Below are 16,216 nucleotides of genomic sequence, written 5' to 3'. Positions count from 1 at the left end.
CACATATGGACAACTGGTTTTTGACAAAGATGCCAAAGTGATTCAATGGGGGAAAGGAAAAGTCTTTTTTAAAAATTGTGCTGGAACAAATGGATATGAGTTTTGGAGGAAAAAAACAAACCTTGACCCACATCTCACACTATATACAAAAATTAACTTTAGTGTTCTCACCACACACACATACACACACACACACACACACACACACACACACACACACACACTCAAACTAAGCAACTCTGTGAGGTGATGAATGTATTAAGTAACTCGATTGTGGTATAAAAACAAATATACAGATCAACAGAATAGAACAGAAAGCCCAGAAATCAACCCACACATATACAGTCAATTAACTTATGACAAAGGAGCCAAGAACATAAAATGGGGAAAGGACAGTCTCTTCAATATATGGTGTTGGGAAAACTGGACAGCCACATGCAAAGGAATGAAACTGGAGCACTATCTTATACTACATGCAAAAAATAACTCAAAATGGATTAAAGACTAGAACATAAGATCAGAAATCATACAACTCCTAGATGGAAACATAGGTGGTAAGCTCCTTGACATAAGTCTTGGAGATAAATTTTTGGATTTGACACCAAAAGCAAAGGCAAGAAAAAACAAAAATAAACAAGTGGGAATATACCAAAGTAAAAATCTTATGCAAGCAAATGAACCCAAATTTTTGGATTTGACACCAAAAGCAAAGGCAAGAAAAAACAAAAATAAACAAGTGGGAATATACCAAAGTAAAAATCTTATGCACAGCAAATGAAACCTTCAACAAAATGACACAGCAGCCTACTGAATGGGAAAAAATATTTGCAAATCATATATCTGATAAGGGGTTAATATGCAAAATATATAAAGAACACATACAACTCAACAGCAAAAAACCCAAAAAAATCTGATTAAAAAATGGGCAGAGGATCTGAACAGACATTTCTCCAAAGAGATATACAGATGGCCAACATGTACATGAAAAGGTGCTCAATATCACTAATCATCAGGGAAATGCAAATCAAACCCACAATGTGCTATCACCTCATACCTGTTAGAGTGGCTATCATCAAAAAGACAAGAAATAACAAGTGTTAGTGAGAACACAGGAAAAAGGGAACCCTTGTGCACTGTTGGTGGAAATGTAAATTGGTGCAGCCACTATGGAAAACAAGATAGAGGTTCCTCGAAAAATTAAAAACAGAACTAGGTATGACCCAGCACTTCCACTTCTGGGTATCTATCTAAAGAAAATGAATATATTAAATCAAAAAGGTATCTGCACTCCCACGTTCACTGCAGCATTATTTACAATAGCCAAGATATAGAATCAACCTAAGCATCCATAAGTGGAAAAATGGATAAAGAAAATGTGGTGTGTGTGTATATACACACACACACATACATACACACAGAATGGAATATTATTCAGCTATAAAAAAGAAGGAAATATTGCCATTGCAACAACATGGGTGGACCTTGAGGGCATTATGCTAAGTGAAATAAATCAGACAGAGAAAGAAAATTCCATATGATCTCACTTATATGTGGAGTCTAAGAAAAACAAAAAACAGAAAACAGAGCTCACAGATACAGAGAACAGTTGGTGGTTGCCAGAGGCAGGAGTGGGTGGTGGGTGAAATGCGTGAAGGGGTCAAAAGGTACAAACTTCCAGTTATAAAATAAATAAGTCATGGGGATGTAATATACAGCATGATAACTATAGTTAATAATACTGTATTGCATATTTGAAAGTTGCTAAGAAAGTAAATCTTAAAAGTTCTCATCACAAGAAAAAAATTTGTAATTATGTATGGTAATGGATGTTAGCCAGACTTACTGTGGTGATCATTTCACAATATATACAATATTGAATGATCATGTTATATACCTGAAACTAATATAATGTTATATGTCAATTATACCTCAATTTAAAAAAATAACCAAGTGGGGCTTCCCTGGTGGCGCAGTGGTTGAGAGTCCGCCTGCCGATGCAGGGGACACGGGTTCGTGCCCCTGTCCGGGAAGATCCCACATGCCGCGGAGCAGCTGGGCCCGTGAGCCATGGCTGCTGAGCCTGCGCATCTGGAGTCTGTGCTCCACAATGGGAGAGGCCACAACAGTGAGAGGCCCGCGTACCACAAAAAATAAAAAAAGATAAAATAAAAAAAGGCATGGACTTCCCTGGTGGCACAGTGGTTAAGAATCCGCCTGCCAATGCAGGGGACACGGGTTTGAGCCCTGATCCGGGAAGATCCCACATGCTGTGGAACAACTAAGCCTGTGCGCCACAACTACTGAGCCTGCGCTCTAGAGCCTGCGAGCCACAACTACTGAGCCCGCATGCCACAACTACTGAAGCCCGTGCACCTAGAGCCCGTGCTCTGCAACAAGAGAATCCACTGCAATGTGAAGCCCATGCACCACAACGAAGAGTAGCCCCTGCTCACCGCAACTAGAGAAAGCCCGCACACAGCAATGAAGACCCAATGCAGACAAAAATAAATAAATTTATATAAAAAAATAAGAGGCAGAAACTTCCCAAATATGGTAAAAGACATAAATTTACAGATTCAAACAGGATAAATCCACAGAAAACCACACCTGTGCACAGTGTAGTCAAACTAATGAAAACCAAAGAAGAAAAGAAAGCAGCCAGAAAACAAACAAAAAAAGACATATTACATACAGGGAAACAGTGATAAAATGACCACTCAGTGCTCAACAGAAGAAACAGAGGTCAGAATACAGAATACAAACTACAAACTTTTTAAATGATGAAGAAAATAAGTTTTATCTGGCTGGGCAAATTTAGGAGTGCCTTGATAAGTTCTTCATGGCTTTTGGTTCTACCCTCTGTGTTTCTGGTCCCACCCTCTGAGCCATCTTTCCTATTTCATGAAAGGTTGAAAGGTAGCATTTCAGGAAAGGTAGCAGAAGAGTTTTCTCAGTCTGCTTCCTACCGGTAGAATTTTGAAGGTCTGACATCTTTCCATTTTTGTATTGTCTCTATCCCTTTAAGTCTAAGGTGGTAGTGTTTCTGTTCATATAATTTGCTCTAAAATTTTATGAGTTGTCTGTGAATCTCACTGGGTTCACTCCCTTAGACGAAAAGTGCACCTACAGATCTGTTTGAGATAAGCCATTCTTTATCTTGGACTCCTGCTGAGAGGGCTGAGGGAAACACTCTTAAGCTTCCTAGAGGCCCTCTTGCTTGATTGAGATCTATAAGGCACTCTTAATCTCTTCAAGGGGAGTTTTGTGTGGCTGAATGCTCTGGTCCTCTGATCTGAGGTCTTAAGAAAAGGTTGTATAGTCACATCTTTTGCTTTATTTCTAGATCATATTTTCCTGATAGTGTTTCAGAGCTATTTCTTTTTTTTTTTTTAACATCTTTATTGGGGTATAATTGCTTTACAATGGTGTGTTAGTTTCTGCTTTATAACAAAGTGAATCAGTTATACATATACATATGTTCCCATATCTCTTCCCTCTTGCGTCTCCCTCCCTCCCACCCTCCCTATCCCACCCCTCCAAGCGGTCACAAAGCACCGAGGCGATATCCCTGTGCCATGCGGCTGCTTCCCACTAGCTATCTACCTTACGTTTGTTAGTGTGTATATGTCCATGACTCTCTCTCGCCCTGTCACAGCTCACCCTTCCTCCTCCCCATATCCTCAAGTCCGTTCTCCAGTAGGTCTGTGTCTTTATTCCTGTCTTACCCCTAGGTTCTTCATGACATTTTTTTTTCTTAAATTCCATATATATGTGTTAGCATACGGTATTTGTCTTTCTCTTTCTGACTTACTTCACTCTGTATGACAGACTCTAGGTCTATCCACCTCATTACAAATAGCTCAGATTCGCAGAGCTATTTCTTAACTTTAGAATCTTGTGCTATCTGAAGAGGCTAATAATTTTCAAAACCATCAAGTCCTGGATCCTTTGTGTTTGACAGTCTTTCTCTCAATTTATCTCCTTTCATATTTTGCTAAAAGCAGCAAGAAACTTGATGCCTTCAACACTTTTCTTGGAAATATTAGATAGATCACCAAGTTCATGAAGCACAATTCTCTACTTTCCACGTAACTGCAGATGACAGTGTTGCTAAGTTTCTATCACATAAGCTCCTCCAGTTTCCAAAACATGTTCTTCACTTCCTTTTGAGCCTTCATCGGCATCCTATAGTCCAAATTTCAACTAATAGTCTATTCAGGCAATTTAGTATTTCTCTAATATGCTCCTTAAAATCCTTCCAGCCTCCACCCACATCCAAGTTTGAAAGATATTCCCACATTTTTAGGTGTGTTATGACAACACCCTACTCCCAGTACCAAAATCTGTGTTAGCTTTCTATTTGATGCATAGCAAATTACCCTAAAACTTAGTGAGTTACAACAATATCCATTATTTCACAGTGGGTCAGGGGCCCAGGTGTGGCTTAAATAGGTCCTCTCACTTGGGGTCTCTCACAAGGCTGCAATCAAGATGTTGGCCAGGGCTACGTTCACCTTGAACACTGACTTGGAATGACCCACTTCCAAGCTCAGGCAAGTGGTTGTTGATTACAGTTTCTCGAGGTCTGTTGTACTGAGTGACTCAGTTCCTCATTGACTGTTGGCCAGTGGCTGCCCTCAGTCCTTTGCCACGTGGATCTCTCCATAGGGAAGTTCACAACATGGCAGCTTGTTTCATCAAAGCCAGCAAGCAAGAAGAACCAGAGAGAGTGTGTGCCAGCAAGATGGAAGTTACAGTCTTTTATAACCTAATCACATAAGTGACATCCCAACACTTTTACCTTATTCGGTTTCTTAGAAGCAAGTCACTAGGTCCAGCCCACATACAAAGGGGAGTGGATTACACAAGGGTATGAATACCGAGAAGTGGGGATCACTGACAGCCAACTTAGAAGGCTGCTTACTAAAAAAAATCAAAATTTGCATGAAGCAGATAAATTTCGAAGGAAATTTATAGCTTTAAATGCTTATATTAGAAAAGAGTCTAAAATCAATGACCTAAAATTTAACCTCAAGGAGCTAGAAAGTAAAAGACCAAATGAACCCAAAGAAGGTAAAAGAACTAGCAAAGATCAAAAAAATTAATGAAATAGAAAACAAATGACAGAAAAAGTCAACAAAAAATTAATTCAAGCTGTATTATCAACCTAAACATAAAAACTAAAACTAAAAATGCCCCAGAAGAAAACATAAGAGAACATCTTTGCAATGCTGGGACAAGCAAGGATTTCTTGACATAGTAAAAAAAGCAACAACCACAAAAGAAAATTTTGATAAATGGGACCTTATCAAGATTAAAACTTCTGCTCATCAAAAGATGTCATTAACTCATAGACATACAGAACAGACTTGTGGTTGCCAACGGGGAGGGGCAGTGGGGGAGGGATGGATTGGGAGTTTGGGGTTAGCAGATGCAAACTATTACATACAGAATGGATACACAAGGTCCTACTGTAGAGCACAGGGAACTATATTCAATATCCTGTGATAAGCCATAATGGAAAAGAATGTGAAAAAGAATATATATATGTATAGCTGAATCACTTTGCTGTACAGCAGAAATGTTGAACACAACATTGTAAATCAACTATACTTCAATAAAATAAAAATTTAAAAAAGATGTCATTAAGAAAACAAAAAGCCAAGACACAGACTGGGAGAAAATATTTGCAATATGTATACAAAACACCCATATTAAGAATGTATAAAGAACTCCTACAAAGCAAAAAGAAAAAGACATGTAACCCAATTTTTTTTTTTTTTTTTTTTTTTTTTTTGCGGTACGCAGGCCTCTCACTGCCGTGGCCTCTCCCGTTGCGGACCACAGGCTCCGGACGCGCAGGCTCAGCCGCAACGGCTCACGGGCCCAGCCGCTCTGTGGCATGTGGGATCCTCCCAGACCAGGGCACGAACCCGTGTCTCCTGCATTGGCAGGCAGACTCTCAACCACTGCGCCACCAGGGAAGCCTGTAACCCAATTTTTTTAAATGGGCAAAATATTTGAACAGACACACATGAAAAAGACATACCAATAAAGCATATTAAAAGATGTTCAACATCATTAGTTACAAGGGAAATGCAATTTAAACTACACTGAGATAGCACTATACACTCACTTTCAAAGCTAAAATTAAAAAAAACTGAAAAATTGCTGGTAGAAATGTAAAACTGAACTATCACTTTGGAAACTTGTTTGGCAGTTTCTTTTCTTTTTTTTTTTGGCTGTGTTGGGTCTTCGCTGCTGTGCGCGGGCCTTCTCTAGTTGTGTTGAGCAGGGGCTACTCTTCATTGTGGTGCCCGGGCTTCTCATTGTGGTGGCTTCTCTTGTTGCGGAGCATGGGCTCTAGGCACGCGGGCTCAGTGGTTGTGGCACGTGGGCCCTAAAGCGTGCGGGCTCAGTAGTTGCAGCACGTGGGCCCTAGGGCATGCAGGCTCAGTAGTTGTAGCGTGCGAGCTTAGTTGCTCCACGGCATGTGGGATCTTCCCGGATCAGAGATCGAACCTGTGTCCCCTGCATTGGCAGGCGGATTCTTAACCACTGCCCTACCAGGGAAGTCCCTGGTTTGGCAGTTTCTAATAAAGTTAAATATACATCAGCCTGTAATCTGGCAATTCCATTCCTTGGCAGATACTAAAAAGAAATGACAACAATATATCCTCAGAAAAATTCCACAAGAATATTTATAGCAGGATTTATCATGATAAAAAAACTAGAAACATTCCAAATGTTCATCAGCAGGTAAATGCATAAACAAATTATAGCATATTCATATAACTGAATATTCAGCAATAAAAAAGAAAGAGCTACTGGTAGAACAAACAACCTGGATGGCTCTCAAAAATTTACAAATAGAAGCCAAACACAGAGCCAAACACAAACCGTGTGATTCTATTTATATGACAATCAAGGACCAGCAGGGCTAATCTATAGGGATTAAAAATATTAACAATGATTGCCTCAGGGGGAGGATATTGACTGATTAAGTGGGAACCTTCAAGGGTGATGGACATGGTCTATATTTTAATTTGAGTGATGGGTATACATATTTGTCAAAATTCATTAAACTATACCATTTAAGATATGGGTAATTCAATGTCGTTCAAATATAACTCATTTCAAAAAACACACAAAAAAGTGCATATTATAAATATATTCAGGGTACAATGTGGGCCCCAAAGAGAAAACAGTTGATTCTACTGGGGATGTAGGTTTAGGTTCCATAGAGCTGGTACAGTTTAAACTAAATCCTGGAAAAAATAAGTGTGATAGAGATAAGTGAGGGAAAATGTTTTCCAGAAAAGACGAAGAAATTGGTGTGGAGACAGGAAAATACACAGTAATTAAGGAAAGAGCGAACAGCTTTGTGAAAAGGAGAGATTATATAATATGTCAAGGAGGCAATTATGAGAAAAAAAAATCCAAGGAAGTATGCTGGAGTCTGATCATGAAATAGTATGAATTCTTTTAGTAATAGATCACCACTGAAGTGTTTTAGTTTTATATTTTTAAGTTAAAATTTATATTTGGGAATAAAAATTCATAATAACAAATTTTTTATAAAACTGCCACACAGGAACACACCTTAAGATACCACTACATGCTTCACTTACTTAGAAAAAGTTACAGACATAGTCAAAACAAATAGCTCTCATTTATAAATGTGAGTTCCTTTCTTTTAGCAAAAGAAAGCTCACAGGATTCTAAATAATTCATGGAACAAAAAAAGAAATTTAAAAATATTTTTAGCTGAATGATAATTTAAAATGACATATTAAAAACTTTATTGCACAGCATGTGGTTTATTTCTGTAATCATTCCTTGTGCTCTTGAAAAAAATATGTACCCGGAAGTTGTTGGTTACAGTGCTCTATATATTTTTGTTGGCTCAAGTTCATTAATTATGTTGTTCAGGTCTTTTATATCTACTGAATTTTTGCCTGTTTTTTCTTTCAGTAACTGAAAGAGGTATGTTAAATTTTCCACTGAGTATGGATTTGATTATTTCTCTTTTTTTTCTCCGTTTATGTTTTATTATCTTGAGGCTATGTTATTAGCTGTGTACAGATATAAAATTTTTATATTGTTTTGTTAAATTGGCTCTTTTATATTATGAAATATCTCTAGTAATACATCTTGCTTTAAAGAAAAAAAAAAAAGAAAGCTCACAGGAAATGTCAGACTGAAAACCAGCAGGATACAGCGATGCAGGGACAGCTCAACACCTCCTGAGCTAGAAGGCTCGGAGCCAGGCCTCCCTGGCTGGGGGCTGTGCTGCTTCTCCTCTCTGGCCTTCAGTTTCCCTGGCACCAAAGGAGGGAAGACTGGATGACTGATAAAGTCCTGGGTGCCATGGTCCATTCATTTCAGAGAACAGTATATGATCATAACAGTATCATTCTCCTTTGATTGTAAATGTCAACAGAATACAACTTAACATGCTGAGAAATTTTACTACAAAGAGTGCTATGATTTTTCCCATACTCTGCAAAGGATGGATGAGGGCCCATATTATCAGGCCACACTCACTGCTTATATTGGAAAATGAGGAAATGCTAATGAAATTGCTTTTATGGGCTGACATTCATGGATGGCAGAAAGGGGCGTTCCAGAAGGAGTCCAGGATTTGCTCTTCACGAGTATTTCAGCTCCCGGCCAAAGCTCGGTGGCCAAGTGCACACATGGGCACACCCATGCCCGCGTGCAGTCTGTAAAGGTCACTGAGCATGTGTTAACAACCTTGAAGGGGAGAGAGAAACCTCAGTATTTTCCAACAACACTCCAAGCCTCTTGTAAATCATATTCAAATTCATACACTTAGGCATTAATTTACATACTTAATTTCTGACAGGCTGACAACCGCAGCCCTTCTCCCCCTCAGTGTAAAGTGAGAAGTGAACTGTTATTCAGTGTATCCGTTACATTGGTAGTGGTGTTAAGTGTATTTTATATAATGTGCTATCTACAAAAAGGCAGATAAGAATTTGATCTAACATCCAGTTAAAAGCCATCATTGAAAAATTTAAAAAAAAAGAGTGCTATGATTTTTATTATGACTCTCGCCATCTTTGGAAAATTTCCATTTCAGAAGTTTGATTTGGTTCACTTTCTTGGAGCTTCTTGCCTTGGGAGCATCCTCCATGCACACCAGTACCTATGAAGATAATTAGCCAGCATTCCTTTTCCTGAAGCCGCAGTCTATGGCTCTGCCTTCATCACATAGGCTGCGCTGTGTCCCTGTTCAACCTCCAACTATTCTTCTAATTACAGAGTGCCCAGATGCTTGATTTACTGTTTCTTCCTTACACCTCACTGTGTATTCTGCAAGTTGTATTTTAGTATGTTCCTACAGAGTTTCTTCAATTCACGCTGCTATCAGTGTGATCAAAGTTTGAGGTTTTGACATAAGAGCCCTTCAGATATTCTGTGGGAATGCGAGGCCCAGCAGCTAGTGGGAAGAGTTGCATTTCAGCACCTTATAGTCCTAACTCTGTCTCCCTCTATTAATGTTGCATTTAACCTTGAGAGCGTCAACTTAGTTTTCTCACACATTTTCAATTAAAACATTTAGTTCCTTTTTCAATACTAAACATGATTTTTTCTTTTAACAACAAAGACATGCATCAAAAAACCATGTGCTCAGAGAAGTGATGTAAAAATACCATTGTCTTATCTCCAAATACTAATTCTAAGATCAAGGTCTTCAAGCCTTTGACCACGCACATGGATCACCAATTTCTAGGATACATTATTCCACATCATCATTTCTATAGCTTGACAAAAACCATAACACATTCTCTGATACAACAACATATCCATATCAATGAAATACATTACTGCAATGTTTAACTTCTTCCATAATTCCTTGAAAATCTGTAGCATAGCATAAGCACTAAAACTTACTAATTATGAGAGCTGTTAATTTACAATCCTCTCATAATGACTGTACCACTATCCATTTTTATTTATTCTTAAATTCAATTTCAACTACCTGATTGTGTCTGAAGTAGCTTCATAGTAGTTTTATTTCTATGAAAGTGACATGTTTCCAAGTATCACCTGGGGGATTAGATTAGATTTAAATGAGAGAGGAAAATATAGTATCAGTTACACCGTTTCCTCACTTGGCATACAAATTTAAAAAAATCATCCATTTCTTTAGTGATTAAAAATAACAGTTCTTTTGTGAGCATAGACACAATACAAGGAATCTGTTTCTTTGCGTGAAAAGCAGAATCAGTGGAAAAGGACTCGAATTCTATCGCTAGCTTTCGGTTAACCCAAATGAGAGTATGCATAAGCTCAAGCTTGTGAGCGTACTGATTCAGCATTGCACAAAGTGACTGGATGAACCAGGATCCGTCCTTTGAATTTCGCCAGGAATAGTAACCAGGTGCTGTAGAATATGCATACAAGAAGTCTGCCTCAACCGGTATTTTCTGACAGGCCGTGTCATCCTCAACACCACTGTCTGTCTCCAAGCAGCTAAAACATGGCTACAGCCACTTGGGATGCTCGCCACGCACCTGTGCCCTCGTGCGGGATTTGGGAGGCAGAAGCGGCCTGCAGTTTTAACTCAGAAATTGTGAAAACCAAACCCCAAACCAACCACGCTAACTCTTGCAGGGTGGGAAGCGGCCGGCAAGCCCAGCTCCTTCGGTGTTTGGCCTGCTCCTTGTTTGGAAAATTACTTCTCTTTCTAGTGAGAACAGGAAGTCGGGTGGCCCAAGTAAAAGGCGAGTGAGTGAAGTGTTCAGAACGGTACCGTCACCCTCGTTTTGGGAACTGATACCCCGGGCTGGCACCCCCCTCCCTGAACTCTTTTTTTTTTTTAACATCTTTATTGGAGTATAATTGCTTTACAATGGTGTGTTAGTTTCCGCTTTATAACAAAGTGAATCAGTTATACATATACATATGTTCCCATATCTCTTCCCTCTTGCATCTCCCTCCTTCCCACCCTCCCTATCCCACCCCTCTAGGTGGTCACAAACCACCGAGCTGATCTGATCTCCCTGTGCTATGCGGCTGCTTCCCACTATCTATTTTACGTTTGGTAGTGTATATATGTCCATGCCACTCTCTCACTTTGTCACAGCTTACCCTTCCCCCACTCTTGCACTGTTGGTGGGAATGTGAATTGGTACAGCCACTATGGAGAACAGCATGGAGGTTCCTTAAAAAACTACAAATAGAACTACCATATGACCCAGCAATTCCACTACTGGACATATACAATGAGAAAACCATAATTCAAAAAGAGTCATGTACCAAAATGTTCATTGCAGCTCTATTTACAATAGCCAGGACATGGAAGCAACCTAAGTGTCCATCAACAGATGAATGGATAAAGAAGGTGTGGCACATATATACAATGGAATATTACTCAGCCATAAAAAGAAACGAAATTGAGTTATTTGTAGTGAGGTGGATGGACCTAGAGTCTGTCATACAGAGTGAAGTAAGTCAGAAAGAGAAAAACAAATGCTGTGTGCTAACACATATATATGGAATCTAAGAAAAAAAAAAAAAGGTCATGAAGTACTTAGGGGTAAGACAGGCATAAAGACACAGACCTCCCTGAACTCTTCACACAATAAAGCTCACTCCTGCTGGCCGTGGCCGTCTCGGGCACGAGAAAACCCTCGCTGCGTGAAATGAACATAGCAAGCCTGACAAACCAAAATCTTAAAAAGAAAAAAAGTATACAGCAGCAAAACCTCAGGACTCCTGCACCACACCTGTAACCTGCCCACTTAGTAAATAAACAGAACATCAAATCACAAAAGCTACGCAAGGGCTAGGCCACCCTGGCAGAGAGCCCGACCCACAGCAGAGCGGAGGGAGCAGGTGCGAATGAGCTGGAAGGGGCGAGTCTCCCACTTTGCCCCCTTGGGGCCCTCAGTCCTAACACTGCACTGGGAGCCTGGGTTGATCCGGCCACGTAACTCTCAGCTTCTTCTTGTGTTTCTAGTAAGGGAGGAAGGCGATGGCTTCAATCCCTTTGCCTCCGGGTCAGAAGGCAAGATCCTCTGAAACCCAGGTGGACAGGACATGTGGGAGGTTGAGCGTCTTCTCCTGGTTGAGGATGGGCGCACGGGCTCTTAGAGAAAGTCCGCTGTCCGAGCGCGTGATCCTGAAGCTTCTAGCACCGACAGCTGGCTGACTCCTTTCCCCTCTCCCTGGGGAGGCAAGGAGGCCATGGAGGTGGGAGAGCCCTTCCCCCATTCCAGCCCCCAGAAGTGCTACTTTACCAAATTCACTGATTAGCTCTAGCAGTTTTCTGGTAGCATCTTTAGGATTCTCTATGTACAGTATCATGTCATCTGCAAACAGTGACAGCTTTACTTCTTCTTTTCCAATTTAGATTCCTTTTATTTCTTTTGTTTTCTCTGATTGCTGTGGCTAAAACGTCCAAAACTATGGTGAATAACAGTGGTGAGAGTGGGCAACCTTGTCTTGTTCCTGATCTTAGTGGAAATAGTTTCAGTTTTTCACCATTGATAAAGGCATTTTAAAGACTCTCACTACACCTACCAAAGAGATGAACTTATTCAAAACATATTAAAGAGATGTGCTATCTGTCAGCAGAATTCTTTACAGGCCACTCCCAAAGTAAGCACCAGTTTTCCCCAACCAACTTCCCATCCAACAGGAACTGCTGGCACTTGGATTTCATAGAAGTAATGCTTGCAGAACATAGGAGGCTTTGTCTACTTATGGTGTGTATGATGTCAGAATGGCCTGAAGTTTTCCTCTCTTCAAAAAGCCAGTGCTCAGGCAATGGTATAGGTTCCCTTAATAAACGTAATTTCCACTTTGGGGATACCAGAGCACGTTGAATCAGACAGAAAAAGTCAATTTATTTCCACTGCTGTTCAAGAATTACAAAAATGTTTACAGATTTCTACAAGCTATCATATAGCCTATCATTCTTATTCCTGTGGACATGTACAGCAAATGAATCAAACTCTAAAGAAACTCATTGGCCAAGATTCAGCAACCAATTAGGGTTAAAAAGGCCTACAGCTTTACCACTAGCTTGTTAAAAATTAGAGCAACCCTTGCCAGCAAGCATGAAATCACTCTCTTTGAACTTATGTTTAGCAGGCCTATGAATTTTGGTCTGAGACCATGTCCTGTGCCTAATTTAACTGAATCTTCCCATAATCATATTCAATTCTTAAAAGGGATTCTCTCTTCCCCAGAAACCCTGAGACATAAAGTCATAAGAACCTGGAAAGACCCCCTGGAAAGTCTGCCACCTCTATCAAAAGGGAGATTTCATCTACATAAAAGAGTCCCAGGAAAAGACAGGCTGTCACCACACTGGGAGGGACCTTTCCAAGTAAAAGAAAAAATACAGTTGGATTCATGCTTTCCCTATGAAGCCAGTACCTCAGGAGGACTGGACTGTCGCTCCCACAGAGAACTTGAAACTTAAGTTTTCTAGAGTGACTGATACTGGTATTGAGCTCAACGGAAATGAGGTTGAAGAGTAGCAGAATATGTCACTTTGGCATAAGGATTATTTTGAGCTGAATGCAGTTGAGAAGAAGCAGGTACAAGAAAAGCTCCCTGTCCTCCCATTTGCCTAAAAGTAAGATATAAATTTCCATGGGAGATTGGGACTGACATATACACACTACTATATATAAAATAGATAACTAATAAGGATCAATGAATAGCACAGGGAACTCTACTCAATATTCTGTAATGACCTATATGAGAAAAGTATCTAAAAAAGAGTGGATATATGTATATGTATAACTGACTCACTTTGCTGTACAGCAGAAACTAACACAACATTGTAAACCAACTATACTCCAATAAAAATTTTTTTAAAAAGATATAAATTTTCAAAGGTGTCTCTCCTCTCCTCTCTCCCAGGAAGGACAAAAGTTAATCACGGGAGGCAACTTTAGACCCTATCAGCCTGGGGATGGCACCTACATAACAAACTTTATTAACTAGCCTTTATGTACCATTAGCCTTCTCCCATATATTTATGTTCCCACAGTATGCTGCCCTTGGAAACCTAAAACTGCTTTCCTTTGTCCTGTTGTTTCCCCATAAATTTATTGTTCTTTGCTGAAGATGCTATATAAGCCGGAATTCTAAGCCACCGTTTTGAGTGACTCATTGTTCCCTGGGTATCTCCCATATATACATGAGGTATATAAGTTAATAAACTTGTTTTCTCTTATTAATTTATCTTTTATTAAAGGGGTCTCAGCCAAGAACTTAGGGTAGAAAGAAAATTATTTTTTCCTCCCCTACAAGCAAACATTACCATTCTCATAGACTGCCTTGCTGTCCTAGTCACAGCAGAGTTATTTCAACTACCTAAGAATCAGATTTTACTAGAAAACACATATTACACTGCTTTTTTTTTCTATACTCCAAGTAATGGTCTCCACAATTACATATTTCTAATCAACTCCATATTGTATTCTCAGAATAGACATGATCTGGACTTTTAAGTCAAACAAGTCAATTATTGGCAGAGTAAAGGTGGAACCATATTCATTAGTAATTTTTTATAATACCAAAGTAAAGTAACTAATATGCATCAAGATACTCCAGCCCTAAATTTGACACAAAAATGTTTTAACTAGTTTGACTGGAAGGATTGTTATAGAAGAAAGAACTCTCTTAACTATACTACAATCAAGAGAACTGTAGGAGTAATCCTACTAGAGAACTGTTCTCTTGCCTTTACTATGGTAAGGGTTTGGTTCAATAAGACTACTGATATCTGTAAAGATAGTGATGGTAAATTACATCATACAAACTGGTGAGAATCCTATCAACAGACCCTGTAAGATATATATAAACAAGATCTCCCTACTACATTTGGAACATGGCAATGCCCTGAGTCTATTTTAATAGCCCCTAGGATTATAGGTGGATAGTTTCTCTTAATATATCTGAGGCTAAAATCAGTCTTCACAACTAGACTTGTATCCCTGAGCCCTCCCACTATGGAATCTGTTTAAGGGGCCTATTTGGGACCACACAAGGGCAAACGAAGGCTTATCGGAATACAATCCTGGAAGAAACAGGAACAGGCACAGGTATAGCTAACTCTTTTGGTAATGAGATTTTGAATAATAAACTTGGTGCTTTGGGATAACTACAAAAACACATAATACAATGGCAAACTGCATGGAATCACATCATGCAAGATGTTTAAAAGCCATGGAAACTCAAGTCAAATGGAAACTGAGAAAATTCTGGAATTGGACTGTTTGGAATAATTTAATGATGGGGCAAAAAAATCACCACATAGGTCTCAGAGCCACTCATCTGTACAGTCCAGGAGCAGTTAGCTATCAAATAACTCTAGGATAGCATCACTAGTTCAGAATTACAGCATATTCAAGGGAACAAAGAGGTATTGCACTATGACTATACCAGAAGGGACAGAAGAATGGTTTAAAACAGCATCTAATTAATAGACAAACAGAAACCTGGCATTTATAGATAGCGACTGCAGAAGATAGGTCTTATGTCACTGTATTAATTTTCGGATGCAAGTTCTCTCCAGTCCCAGTATGGATAAACAAAAGTAGATGCCTATTATTCAGGGAGATTTGCATGCCTGTTATTGATTTGGACCAATGCAAGCAACGGCCCATAGGCTGGGTTGTTCCTCAAGACTTAAAATAATTAAAACTACATTAAGCACTGGAAGTTCAATCTGTACCCTTCAAAGAGTGCCTCATAATAATATACTAGAAATGACCATGGCTGTCTCTGTGTTTTGCATCTGGGAAATACTATTTGGGGAGATGGAACCATTACTGCAGGGCTACATTATGTCCGTGTGATGTTAATTACTGAACAACAGGAACTCGGGAGAAATTCATTGGGCTTATAAGAAAAAAATCTTTTCTTTCTTTTTATTTTTTTAACGTCTTTATTGGAGTATAATTGCTTTACAATGGTGTGTTAGTTTCTGCTTTATAACAAAGTGAATCAGCTATACATATACATATATCCCCATATCTCTTCCCTCTTCTGTCTCCCTCCCTCCCACCCTCCCTATCCCACCCCTCTAGGTGGTCACAAAGCACCGAGCTGAAATTAGAACACTCCATAACACCATACACAAGAATAAACTCAAAATGGATTAAAGACCTAAATGTAAGGCCAGACACTATAAAACTCTTAGAGGAAAACATAGGCAGAACAC

General features: G+C 39.4%; 1 protein-coding gene across 1 annotated transcript in view; it reads right to left on the bottom strand.

The window, feature by feature from the left end:
• Positions 1 to 16,216, bottom strand: part of ZNF81 (zinc finger protein 81) — a 65,606-nt gene that overhangs the window by 30,896 nt on the left and 18,494 nt on the right. The window lies entirely within an intron of this gene.

Source organism: Monodon monoceros, unplaced genomic scaffold (genome assembly GCF_005190385.1).
Source record: "Monodon monoceros isolate NGI ecotype Baffin Bay Population unplaced genomic scaffold, NGI_Narwhal_1 Super_Scaffold_22, whole genome shotgun sequence".
Taxonomy (NCBI): domain Eukaryota; kingdom Metazoa; phylum Chordata; class Mammalia; order Artiodactyla; family Monodontidae; genus Monodon; species Monodon monoceros.
Note: the sequence above shows the minus strand (reverse complement) of the source record. Positions and strands in the feature narration are given on the sequence as shown.